The sequence below is a fragment of the Pteropus alecto genome, unplaced genomic scaffold, assembly GCF_000325575.1.
Source record: "Pteropus alecto unplaced genomic scaffold, ASM32557v1 scaffold194, whole genome shotgun sequence".
NCBI classification, from domain to species: Eukaryota; Metazoa; Chordata; class Mammalia; order Chiroptera; family Pteropodidae; genus Pteropus; species Pteropus alecto.
The window spans coordinates 640,869-655,285 of NW_006436281.1; the positions used below are offsets into that span (position 1 = coordinate 640,869).

Below are 14,417 nucleotides of genomic sequence, written 5' to 3' on the forward strand. Positions count from 1 at the left end.
AAATGAGGCTACAACTAAAGCAAGTTTTGACTATCCAGATATTCAGTTTTTATTTCTGACCCAAGTAAATAATTTACCAGTGATGAGTTAATTAAATCATGTTTATCGTAGCAGCCAAAGAAATGTGTCCAGAGGGGAAAACCTCGTTTAAGATTGTTAGACTGGGCAAGAACAGTTGCTCAAAGAGCTGAACATAATGGGAACAACGTTATAGGTCAACCGAAATATAAGGGAAATGATTCTGATTAGTTTTATTTGGCTCTTGAGACCGGGAGACTTAGGAGTTTTGCTTCGTACATAGAAACAGACACGGAAAGGCAGCCAAAATGGGAAGACAAAGACGCAGAAATCATATGAAAGAACAGAACAGAGATCCAGATATAATGGAGTCAGGCAATCTGACAGATGCAGAGTTCACAACACTGGTTATAAAGATGCTCAATGAACTTTTGGGAAGTGTAGATAAATTCAGTGAGAACTTCAACAAAGATAGATAAAAACCATGGAAATGGAAAATTATAAAAGGAAACCGGTTTATTTCAGAACACATTACCTGAGAAGTATATTAAATGGAATAAACAAAGGAATAAACAAAATGAATAAAGAAAAGGATCAAATGCCCTATCTAGAGGACAGGAAAGCCAAGGACATGCAATCAGAATGGCAAGAGATAACATGCCAAGACTATAAAAATAATTTAAGGAGCATATGGGACACTATTAAGGGTCCAAATATCCATCTGATTGGCATAACTGAAGAAAATCAAGATGTTGAACAGTTGTTTGAAGAAATGATGGAAAACTTCCCCAACCTGGTGAAGGAAATGGACATAAAACCCCAAGAAGCTCAGAGAATCCCAAAAACCAGGGATCCAAAGAGGCCCACACCGAGACACATCATAATTAAAATGCCAAAGATTAAATAGAAAGAAAGAATATTAAAAGCAGCAAGAGAAAAACAGATAGTTACCTATAAAAGAACACACATAAGACTGACAGCTGATTTCTCAAAAGAAACTATGCAGGACAGAAGGGCTTGGCAAAAAATATTCGACAGGATGAAGACCCAGGATCTACAACCAAGAATACTTTATCCAGCAAAGCTATCATTTAGAGCTGAAGGACAGATAAAGAGTTTCCCAGACAAAAATAAGCTAAAGGAATTTATCACCACCACGCCAGTATTACAGGAAATGTTGGAGGGACTTCTTTAAGAAGAAAAAACACGTATCAAAAAAGGTAATAAAGAATGGCAACAACTACATCCCTATCAATAAATACTTTAAATGGAAAAGAATTAAGTGCTCTAACCAAATGACAGAGTAGCTAAATGGATAAGAAAACAAGACTCCCACATATGCTGCCTACAAGACACACTCACTTCAGATTAAAAGACACCCACAGACTAAAAGGAAGGAGATGGAAAAAGATACTGCTTTGATGGACCTAGGAAGTATTTAAGTCAGACAGAGAAAGATAAACACTATATGATTTCACTTATATGCGGAATGTAAAGAATAAAAAGAAACTAATCAAAAACAGTCTCACAAATATAGTGGACAATTTGGTGACAGACAGAGGGGAAAAGGGTTTGGGGGGCTGGGAGTATGGGGTGAAGGGTTAAAGAAGTACAAATTAGCAGCTTATGGACGGTCACGGGGATGGGGAGCACAGCATAGGGAATGCAGTTAGCATTAATATGTTGGCTAGGCGCAGGGTCGGGGAGGGAGGGAGCAATTGAGGGAATCATTTTACAAACTATATAGAGGTATAACCGATGTATTGTGTACTTGAAACTAATTAAAATAACTAAATTAAAAAAAAGAATGTCAAAGAATGAGATGACAAAAATTACCAGTATCAGGAACGAAGGAGTAGGTATCACTACAGACTTGACAGACATTAAAAAACAATAAAGGAATACTATGAACAACTCTATACACATAAATTTAAAAACTTAGATAAAGTGGATTAATTCTTTGACAGTTACAAACTACCAAAACATAACCGAGATTAAATAGATAACATGAATAGTTCTGAAATTGAATTCGTAGATTAAAAACTTCCAAATATACAATCTCCAAGCCGAAAGATGTCACTGGTTGATTCTATCAAACATTTAACAAAGAAATAACATTAATTCTACACAATCTCTTTTCTGAAAATAGAAGAAAAGGGAACACTTACTTCTCAACTCATTTTATAAGGCCAGAATTATTAATACAAGACCAGGACAATACCAAAAAAAAAAAAACCCTATGGGTCATCATCCCTTACGAACATGATTGTAAAAACCCTCAAAAAAAAAATATCAATAAATCCAATCAAACAATAAAGAAAAAGAATAGTATACCACTTACAAGGGATATTACTCCTGGGAATGAAAGGCTGCTTCGATATTTGGAAATTAATCTAATCTACTATGTTAAGCATAAAGATGAAAAAAAAAAACAAAAAACCATAATGATCAACACAGAAAAGCATCTGACAAAATACAACATCCAATTGTGATAAAACTTTCACAAACTAAAAATATAAGAGAACTCATAAAATCCTCTCCCCTATGATCGCGAACAAGGCAGAGAGGTTTGGTCTCACCGCTCCTGTTTAACACGTCTGAAAATCAGCCAGTGCAGTGAAGCAAAGGGAAAAAAGGATATAGATCAGAAAGGAAGAAATAAAACTGACCCTATTCACAAACAACATATTCGTCTGTGTGGAAAATCCTAAGAAAGATGCCAAAAAACAAAAACTTTTAATGAATTTTAGCAAAGTCACAGAATACAAGGTCATGTGTAATTACACGAAAGTCACATGTAGTTCTAATACACTGGCAATGTACAATTGGAAGCCAAAATCTAAAAACCATACAATTTATAATAGCTCCACAAGAATAAATAATATACTTAGAAATAAATCTAAACAAAACAGGTATTAAGATCTGAAAACAGAAAACCACAAAATGCTGATGTAAGAATTAAAGAATAAAGACAGACACACATAGTATTCATGGGTTACAAGACTCAACATAATAAAGATAGATCTATAGATTTAACATAGTACTATTCAAAATCCCAGCTGAATTTTTTTGTAGCTATAGGCAAGCTGATTCTAAAATATACATGGAAAGGCAAAAGAACCAGAGTACCTAACACAATTTTGAAAAAGAAGATAAAGTTGGACAAATAAAACTTTTCAATTTTAAGACTTACTATCAAGTATGGTAATTAAGGTAGCCTGGTACTGGTGAAGGGATATAAACACAGATTAATTTAACAGAAGATGGTACAGAAATACACCCAAACAAACAGTGTTGAGACAGTTGGTCACCCACATGGAAAGAAATGAATGTCAACCTAACCTCCACATTACAAAAAGTTAGTTCAAAATGAATCACAGAATTAAAGGTAAAACTACAAAACTTCTAGAAGAAAACATAAGAGAAAATCTTCCTGACTTGGGGTTAGGTAGAGTTCTTAGACGTTACAAAGCATGATTCAGAAAAGAAAACACTGATAAATCAGACTTCATCAAAATTAAAAACTTTTGTTCTGCAAAAGACACTATTAAGAGACTGAAAAGCCAAGCTACAGGCTGAGAAGTAATACTTGTAAATCACATATCTGACAAAAGACCCGTATTCGGAATATGTGAATAACTCTCAAAAATCAACAATAAGGAAAACACAACCCAATTATTCAATGTAAAACTGGGCAATACAGAAAAACAAACACTTTAGCAAAGAAAATATAAGAATGATAAATAAGTTGAAGAGAAGAGATATCTTTGGACCTCATTAGTCATTAGGGAAATGTAAATTAAAATCACAATATGATACCAATACACATCTATTAAAAAAGCTAGACAATCCTAAGTGCTGACAAGGATGTAGAGCAACTGGAACTCCCATACATCATTGACAAGAATGCAAAATGGTAGCTACTCTGGAGAAGAGTTTGGCTGTTTCTTATAAAGTTAAACATACGCTTTCCATGTGACCCAGCAATCCCATTCCTCATTACATATTCTAAAGAAATAAGCACAAAAAATGGTACACAAATGTTTATAGCAACTTATTCATAATTGCCCCAAACTGGAAACGACCCAAATATCCTTCAACAGGTGAATGGATGAACTATGGTATATCCATAAATACTAACCAGCAATAAAAACAAATGAAGCACTGATACAGCGACTTGGATGAATGACAAAGGCATTATGCTGAGTGAAAGAATCGATTCCAAATGTTATATTTAGTATTAGTCCATTGACATGACATTCGCAAAAAGACGAAAGAACTATAGTGTCACTAGTTGCTAGCGGTTACAAGTGCGGTGAGGGGTGATTATAAAGGGAAAATAGGAGGCGAGTTTTTGGGTGATGGAATTGTTCTGTGTCTGATGACTGTGGTGATTATACAAATCTATACCTATTTTAAAATTCATTGAATGATGCCCCTAAAAGGAAGAAAAAGTCAAATTTACCATATACTTGTTTTAAAAACCTGTTTCCTCATCTATAAAATGAGGATAACAACAGGTTTGTTATGGGAAATAAGTTAAGATCTGTAAGCCATTGGAAATACTGTCTCAGTCACAAACACAATCTATTATTATTAGCTGTTACCTTTTCTACCAATGCGGTTCTTAGGAAGTTTATTTTAGATTATCAAAATAATTGCTCATTAACTTTTCAATACTCTGAAATAGTTGATGGATTCTATAGCTCAACAATATTATGGAGATTAAGGACTATCTCCATGGGTAATTTCTATTCCGTTTAGCTACTTAATTCCATTTTCAGGAACTCTGCACTGCAAACCCTTGCTGCCAGTTGTCTGTTGAGTAGCTACTCTAATTACAAACAACATGGTCAGCAACAGAATAACTGTCAGTGTATGGGAAGAGAGAGAGAAGACACAAAGAGCTCCAAGATATAGGCAAGTCAAACTATATGAGAAAACAAAATCCATCACCATCCCTCTCCAAAGTGCAAAACTCTCCCTTAGCTTTCTCAAGTGAGCACCGCCCTGCAAGCTGCAAAGAATGAACACCTTAGAGGAGCTGCTAACATCTCCCTTTCTTGGTCCTGGAATATAATCAATGTATATCCATTTTTGGCAATTTTGACAATAAATCAATCACTATCACAGTGATTCGTGTGGGGATTTGCTTTAAAATATTAAAATGCAAAAATCTGGCGGGGGAGGGGTTGAAACAAGACTGACAAATGTTAACAAGGGTTGAATCTGGGTGATGATTCCAGAGGGGTTCATTATTTTATTATTACTTTTGGCTATGTTTATAAATTTCCAGAGTAAAAACTTAAGGGGAAAATAAAACCTATGATATTTATTTTGTAAAATGTAAGTAAAAACCTAAAAATAAATCTATGGAACAGGAAAACATTAAAATATTACTATTATCTCTGTATCCTGTGGTTATGGATAATTAGATCTTTTTCTTTACACTTCGTATATTTTCTTAATTCTTTACAATATGCAATCATTGTTTCTATAACAAGAATTCGAACTATAAATATTACTCCAAATAAAATACAATTAAATTGCAGATGAATAAAAAAAAAATCTTATCAAAAACTCAAAGTTCACTGACATAGTTTTCATGGCCCTCCACCAACATCCCGAAACGTGCCTTCTCAACTTGATACTAAACGCGTTAAAAACTAAGGCAACAGATTGAAACTACCGAAATTCAAATCCCAGCTCAGCCTCTTACTAGCTGTGTGACCTAGCGTGGAGAGTGGATTGCAAGCTGACAAGGTCCTTGCAATCTGTGAGGTCAGCCAAGGGTTGCCTCGCCTCAACGAACGCTCCTAAGAATGGGGAAGTACGAACCGATCAGAGAACAACGCGGTGTTACTCCGAGACAGAGAAGTACGCTCAGAGCCGCTAGCAGACGGAACTGCAAAAGATCATAGCAGGGTGTGGGTTGGGTGATTGTGCAGAGGATGATCTTATCCTAGCCAGCAATTGCGTGCTCTTGTATAAAAGCAGCTTGTAAAAATAAAATTGAGCCGTTGCTCCCCAATCAGTGGGCAGTGGACGTCCTGATCCCAGCTTTCTGTCTTCTTTCTTTTCTTAATCTCCCACCGTTCCCACTCAGGTACATTCTCCAGAGCCACGCTGGACATGGTAGGATTTGCCACTCGCTGGACGCGGCCCTAGGATAAACTACTTATGCTGTGTCTGTTTCGTCATCTTCAACATGGAGATAACAGTACCCCTGGTCCCCACAGGGCTCTTATAAGGATTAAATATTTTAATTCCTATAAAACGCCTAGAATAATATTTTAGCAATCAGTGTTTGAACATTATCGTTATTACTCATGCCCAAGGAATCCCCATCTCTTCCTGAACCTATTCAACAAATATAAGGGCACATGCAGAGCAGAATTCGCCGATGAATGAAGGAAATATATTATCCTCTGAGAAGATGTAAGAGGAAGAAAACGTCTAAGTCCTACTCGGGGTGAGCCTTTGCTACCGGGAGCCACAGAGTCATTCCCTCCTCCCTCCAGCCTTTTTCAAGAAATCAAGGGGAAGGAAAGGAGGCTGAGAAATCAGAACTTCATCACAGCTCCCGCATAAACTAGAGTGGACATCCCAGACAACAGCCAGGAGTGACCCTCTCCAAAAATGAAAATGAAAATGAAAATGAAAAATTATTAGGAATCCCAGTACGGCCCCAATTCCTTCAGGGATCAGAGAAGGGCCAGGGACACTGCAGCTGGGGCTCTGACCCGTCCGGGTTCAGACAGCTTTCAGGGGACTGAGCGCTTCTCCGGAAATCACAAAGCACTAGTAACAAGATAGATGTATTTTGTACCACAAGCCAGGCAGTTTGCCTTTTACGTCTATATTCTCACTTAATTCTCAAAATACCTCTTAGGTAGACACTAACGCCGACTTAAAGAGGAAACAGAGGCAGAGTCATGCAGATGCTCGCCGAATATCACACTGCTAGGAAGCGGCGGGGCGGCCGACCGTCGGGGAAAGGGTTGGGGCGCTGCAGAGCCCGGAGACCCCCGACCCCGACGCCGCACGACCCGGGGCCCGCGGCCGCCCCACGCTCCAGCGGGCTCATTCAAAGGGACGCAAGCTCCGCCCCTCGCCGCAGGCGGGGTCTCCCCCGAGGCCGGTGATCCGGCGCTGCTGGCTCGCAAGGTGAAGAAGGTCCCTGTGAACGCGGGGCGCGGGACTGGGGAGCGGGGTGGGGGGGTGCTCACCTTTTCGAGAAGAATGAAGGCCGCGGCCTCCTGTACCTGCGGCGGAAATGACTCTGCCTAGAGACCTCCTGGACTACGCTTCCCAGAAATCCCGCCGGGAGAAGGGACGCGGCCCCAGCCTCCTCTGGCGGAAGTTATCCCGCTGCAGCGTTCCCGGACTACACGTCCCAGCACCCCCGCGACCCGGGCGGAAGTGCCGGCGGCTATACGGAGAGCCCGGACTGTGGTTCACAGCGTGCGGGTCGAGGGCGAATTCCACAATCCCGCCTTCTAGGAGCCGAAATGCTTCCAGAGAGCTCTGTCATATTCCCGAGTATTTCCTCCAGACCACCGTGCGTTAAGGACGGCTTTTCGGGGGCGCATTGTCTCTCTGTGGATCTTCCGGACAATTCCCGAATCTCCAACTGGGAGCCGGTTCCGCAAGGTTCCCTTTGTCTTTTGGCTAGGCAGTATTTCCACAGTCGTATTCTCTTTAGGATAGTCAGTCTGAATTTTATACTGTTAGGCAAGCTTGGCCCCCCTCTCCCTTTTTTTTTTTGAAGTTTATTTCCTTGAAACGTGACCAAAACAAAGCAATGATTGATGATGAAGATGATGAAGATGATGATGATGGTATAGGGTGGATAGACGCAACAAGATTAGCAAATATTGACAAGGGGTAAAGCTTGGTGATAATTCTATGGGGATATGTTATCCTATTCTAAATGCATTTGGCCACATTGTAAATCCCCAAACTAAAAAACAAAGGGAAAAAAAGACCTATTAGACCTCTTTTGTAAATGTGGGTAAATAAAAATCTTAAAAAGTACATTAAAACATCTGTACATCCTGGGAATATAAATAATTCAACATTTCCTTTATGCTTATTCAAAGTATCAACTAAGAATTACTTGAAATAAAGTACAATTGAAGATGCCTACAAAGCTTATTAAAAACTCAAAACCCATTAACATAGCTTTCATAGTTCTTTACAACCCCTTCCAAACCCAAAAGCAAACATTAAGACTTGAGGCTGGGGACTGAGAGTAGGTGGGTTCAATTCTCAGCTCAGCTTCTTACTAGTTGGATAACCTCAGGTAGGTAACTTTTGCTGTGTCTCAATTTCCTCCTCTTTAAATGAAAAAACAACCTACGTCCTTAAGCTGTTGTTGATTAAATGTGGGATTCGTATGAAGCCCTTAAAATAATACTTAGCACTTGTGTTTAACTATCATTATTGATTATGCCCAAGTATTCCTCCCGCCCACCCATACATTTATTCGACGAACCCTTAAACATGTAGCAAAATGCGCTAATTACAATTATTAAAAGAAATCTCTTCTCCCCTGAGAAGAGAGACGATACGGCAGGAAGGATGGCCCTACTCAGGCGAGGTTCTGAAGCTAGCAGCCGAAGAGTCATCCCCTCCTTCCTGCAGCCCGCTTCCATAAGACAGTGCCGGGAAAGGAAAGGAGGCTGAGAAATTACAACTGTGTCTCCCTTCTGCATGAATCACAGAGAACACTCCCACACACTTCCCTGGAATGACACACACACATATACCTCCTACCCCCACTTCTTAGATTAGATAGAGCGCGCGACTGTAGAAGAAAGCCGAGAATAGCCCGGATTCCTCCAGGGATTAGAAAAAAGGGCCAGAAACACCGCAGGTGGAACTGTGAGCCATTCCTGGACTCATACAAGATTTCAGGTAACTGGGCGTTTCTCGGGAAATTAAAATATATTAAAAGAAATCCATCTTTACCACTTGGTTTAAACCTTTTGTGACTATCTCTCCAAACAACTCTATTAAGTAAATACTATTATTCCCCTCCTTTTACAGAAAAGGAATGCGAGGCACAGACAGCCTAAGTATCTTGCCCAACCTCTCACCCCTAGGAGGTGGTGGAGCTGTCCGGTAAACCCGGGAGCAGGGATAGGGAGCACATAATACAGGAGACCGTCAACCCGCCAACCAACGGGGCCCAACTCCAGCCTCTGCCTCTGACTGCAGATTCTCTTCCAGGTCAAAGATGTATCGCAGCTGGCACCATGCCAAGCGAAGAAGCTTCGCTGCTGAGTGCTTCACTCAGCTTCCTAAGAACGACCGCCAAGACTTCCCCTCCCTGGAGCGGAAGTGACTCTACCCACAATTCTTGGCTTCCACTCCCAGAATTCCCCGAGGAGCCGTGTGTCACAGCCACGCCCTCCTGAAGCGGAAGTTCGCCTACTACTAGGAGCTGTCCGAATACACTTCCCAGAATCCTCACGAAGAACAAGCGACGTCATTGCCTTCCCAGAGCGGAAGCTCGGCTCTTGCCCTTAGAACTTGAATTGTATTTCACACGAGTCCAAAGCTAAGTAGGAACTCCTTAGCCCTTCCCTCTTTGAACGAAAATACCTCCGAAAGCACAGAATTCTAAGTTATACTTAATGATTTTCCCCAGCAAGTGTCTCCATCCATGTGAATCCCTTGGACCACAATTTCCAGAATCCTCTTCAGCTAATGCTTCTCTCCAGCCTTTTCCTTTTCCTTTTGGATTACTAGGATCAGTCTAAATTGTATCTTGCCGATCGAGTTCAGACTTCCTTTTCCTTGTTCTCATTTTTTTTTCTTTCATACATGACAAAACAAATATGAACATCTAAAAAAGCCCCTTTAGTAGATAACAATGAAACTTGAAAACAAAAGGAAACTGAGGCATAGATTATAAAAGGGGAAGATGTGTGTGGGTTAACAATACAGACATTGAAACTGGGCATCAGTGTAAGGAACACAGTATCTCAACTCTGACTGGATATTCTACATTATTCCATGTGTCGGATACATCTAGAACTCTAAGAGTTCTATCTGGCATTAGCTATTCATTCCAAGATGCAAGAACCCACAAGAAAGTGATGCGAGCTTTACTAAGGAATAGAGCAGAAGGAGCAAACACTTTTGGCTTTTCCTTAACATTAACTGCTCATTAAGAAATGTGGGTCATGAGGCGAATGACAGGAGCTGCACTGATGTGAAGACATTTCATAATGTAAAGAGATAAATATGTAAAATTTTGAAATATCTTTTTGTCCAAGTTCATGCATGCATAACCTATATCCATCCTACTCTTGATATCTAAATACGATGTGTCTTAGAAATATGGAAACCAGTGAGACCATAATTTTTCATTAAGGTAAGTTGGTGAGGGTGGGACTCAAATCCAGAAAATCTGACAAAAACAAAAAAATACACACCTTTCTGTCAGTGGATGCCGCCTGGCAAGCATTGTTAAAGTCTCCCCTCCTGCGGTCGTTGTGTCTGAGTCGGAGTCTCCCAAAGAGCACAAACAGCTGCGGAAGCTCTTCATCGGAGGTTTGAGCTCTGAAACAACCGATGAGAGTCTGAGGAGCCATTCTGGGCAACGGAGAATGCTCACAGACTGTGGTGATGAGAGAGATCCAAACACCAAGCACTCCAAAGGCTTTGAGTTTGTCACGTGTGCCGCTGTGGAGGAGGTAGATGCAGCCATGAATGCAAGGCCACACAAGGTAGGTGGAAGAGTTGTGGAACCAAAGAGGGCTGTCTCAAGAGAAGATTCTCAAAGACCTTGGGCCCACTAAGCTGTGAAAAACGTTTTTTGTTGGTGGTATTAAATAAGACACTAAAGAACATCACCTAAGAGATTATTTGGAACAGTATGGGGAAAATTGAAGTGATTTGAAATCATGACTGACCGAGGCAGTGACAAGAGAGGCTTTGCTTTTGTAATCTTTGATGATCATGACTCTGTAGACAAGACTGTCATTCAGAAATACCATACTGTGAATGGCCGCAAGTGTGAAATAGGGAAAGCTCTATCTAAACAAGAGGTGGCTAGTGTTTCATCCAGCCAAAGAGGTTGAAGTGGGTCTAGAAACTTCGGTGGTGGTCGTGGAAGTGGTTTTGGTGGGAATGACAACTTTGGTCGTGAGGAAACTTCAGTGCAAGGTGGCTTTGGTGGTAGCCATGGAGGCGGAGGATATGGTGGTAGTGAGAATGGCTATAATAGATTTGGTAATGATGAAAGCAGTTTTGGAGGTGGCCAAAACTACAATGATTTTGGCAGTTACAACAATCAATCTTCACATTTTGGACCCAAGAAAGTAACTTTGGAGGCAGATGCTCTGGCCCCTATGATGGTGGAGGCCAATACTTTGCCAAACCACAAAAACCAAGGCTGTGGTGGTTCCAGCAGCAGCAGTAGCTAGGACGGTGGCAGATGCTTTGAATGGCTTCCAGGAAACAAAGCTGAGCAGAAGAGGAGAGTCAGAGGTGACAGGGAAGGTATAGGTTACAACAGATTTGTGAACTCAGCTGAGCACAGTGGTGACTGGGCCTGGCTGCTACAAAGAAGACAAGTTTTAGACAATACTCATGTGTATAAGCAAAAAAACTCGACTATTTGTGACTAGTTGTATAACATGTTATTTTAGTTTCTGTTCTGTGGACAGCGTAAAGCATTCCAACGAAAGGTTTTAACGCAGACCTTTTTTTTTTTTGCACCCATGCTATTGATTGCTAAATGTAATAGTCTGATCATGACACTGAATAAAAGTCTCTATTTTAAAATGTGCTGTGTGAAGTTAGTCTACTCTGAAGCCATCTTGGTAAATTACTCCAACAGGTGAAGTTAGAATCCCTTCGGGGTGATGCCAGCTTCCACTTGAAATTTATTTCCAACCTGCTTGGGCGCAGAAGCCATTGTCTTCAGAAACCTTGGTGTAGTTGAATCGTTACTGTGTTGTGACCTGAGTTCACTGTTAAAGGGCCACCCAAGCAGAGTCATGGAGTTCATCTGGTTATAAGTTGTTGGCACATCTTACGCAATATATCTAAATCAAATTATGGTACCAGATAAAATGATAGATGAGAATGAAGCTTGTGTATCATCCGTTATCATGTGTAATCAAACAATATAATATACTCAAAAAATACACAGAAGTTCTACTTTCCAGCTTTTCTTCTGGACAATAACTAAAAATTTTCTACCTTTTTATGATGAAAATGTTCAAATATACGGAAGTACAGAACAGTGAAATAGTCCATAGCCTTAACCGTTATCCCCTAGATTCAAGTTATCAATATTTGCCACACTTCCTTGATCTATCAATTTTATCTTTCTTCCTTTTTGTTACTGTAATATTTTTATGTAAAACCATGACACTGCATTCTTCTTCCCTTAAATATTTCCATGTGTACTGAAGAATTACAACCTCAATAAAACTATCACACTGAGGAAAATAGAATTTCTTACCTGACAAAATAAAACTCTTCAAATTTCATGATTATCTCAAAAATGTCCATTTTGTTGCATTTGATTGCCATCTCTTGAGTTTCTCAATCTAGAAGAGTTCCCTCTTCCATCTATTTTTAATTTATGACCTTGAAGAAACCAGGTCAGTTGTCAAGGAAGGTGTCCCACATTCTGAATTTTTAAAAACGTTTTCTCATGCTGTCATTTAACATTTTCTACAATTTCTCCTGTGGTTCTGGTAAACTACAGTTTAGATTTTAAAGGCAGATTAGATTAAAGTTCATCGTTTTTGGTGGGAATGCATCCTAGTTAAGATTATTTGAGCCTTTCTCTCAGTGAAGACCCCAGCACATCCCTGAACGTTACTGCTTCCCACATCCAAGACCGAATCTCAATTACGCATGCAAATGTCTACTAGAAGAAGAGCCAAGTTGAAAGAGAACGGAAGAGTGAGAGTTTTGAATAGGTTTTTCGCTTCTCTCCTCCAATTACCAGTCATATCCTATTAAGCATCCACAGTCTTGCAAAGTATGCTGCAATGAACACCTATGTCCATTTGTTCTTGAGCTCTAATCTGACTGTTACCATAGGATGAATTTCTAGAATAGAGACCCCTGAAGCTCAGTGAATACACATTGTGTGATTAGAGTGATATTGCCAGCACTGTGCTCCAAAACAAGTGTTCTGATCGACTGAGTCAACAGAATTTGGGAGGCTTTTTTTTCCCCCAAAATACACACCATGAATTTCAATATTCCCCTTCTCTTTCATAACATGTATAAAATACATCTACCATTGCACTTACCTACTTCTCTGAGTTATCTTTGTACCTCTCGAGCAGTGCTTCCCAGCCAAGATCAAGAGCAGTGACAGTGTCTCACATTTTTAAGTAATAACTATTCAATAGCAAACATGATGGTTATTTAAAAACTAAAATAGAGGCAAGTCAATATTATCATATAACAGCATCGTCACTCTCGCTTGCACTGCAGCTTGTTTCCTGAAGCAGGAGACTAAAATATGGATCTGGAGCTAGTAGGCCAGGAAATATACGTAACCTGCAGGCTTTGGGAGCAGAGACAATTGACTGGCTCACACCGCATCTATTCGTAATTCCTTTTGCCCTGCATGCCTCTTTTACAAAACTAGAAAAAGACATAGTACTCACTCTCTTAGTATTCCTTAAGTTTATACGTGATCACGGGACACAGTTGAGCAATGAGACATAACTAAGTTTTCTGTGTATTCCAGAGAGGAGAAAGACTTGGCTGGCATTGAGGATATAAGGATAAAGGAGATTGAAAAGGTAGTAGGAACAATGAACTGTAGAAATCGATGAGGTCAAAGTCAGGGTAAAACAGAAAGATCTGGGAAGATAAGATATGTGAGAGTATGAGGCTTCAAATAGAGGGTATGGAGGGACTGCAGCTATTGGTCATTTAGGGGCTACAGTATGACAACGAGAATCAGTGTCCCAGGTAGGATGTAAGACAAGATCAATGGAGGCACTGATGTCAAGGTACCAAAGTTGTGAATGTGGATACTGAAATGAACAAGAAAGCGACGAGACAGGAGGCAAAATCTACAATGAATCGGGAATACTGGACTTATAGAGCAGCAGATGGATGTAAAAGGAAGGGCAATGATTTATAATTTGACGAGATGATAACTGAGTTTTAGAAGGAGAAGCAATGAGGAATAAAAAAGAAACCAATTCTGTTTCAAGCACAGCAGAAACAGATATGATAGGAAAAACAGTCACCGCTTGAAAAAGACTGTAGAGGAACTGCTGAACTATTTTCCAGAGTGGCTGTACTATTTTACATTCCCCACAGAAATGAGAGTTCTAGTTTCTCGGCATCTTTGCGAGCTTTTGACATAGTGACTATTTTTTTCTTTAAGATGGGATGTTCTG

General features: G+C 40.0%; 1 protein-coding gene and 1 pseudogene across 2 annotated transcripts in view; one reads left to right on the forward strand and one right to left on the reverse strand.

Annotated features, from left to right (window-relative positions):
* Window positions 1-7,369, reverse strand: part of ZNF112 (zinc finger protein 112) — a 30,073-nt gene extending 22,704 nt beyond the window's left edge. Inside the window, exon 1 of one of the 2 annotated variants that reach the window (XM_025046775.1) lies at window positions 7,248-7,369. The gene's annotated coding sequence lies outside the window, so the exon portion shown is untranslated. The remainder of the gene's footprint in view (window positions 1-7,247) is intronic. The other variant, XM_006911783.3, reaches the window with a different exon arrangement.
* LOC102883143 lies at window positions 7,295-11,514 on the forward strand (annotated as a pseudogene).
* The last annotated feature ends 2,903 nt before the right edge of the window (window positions 11,515-14,417 follow it).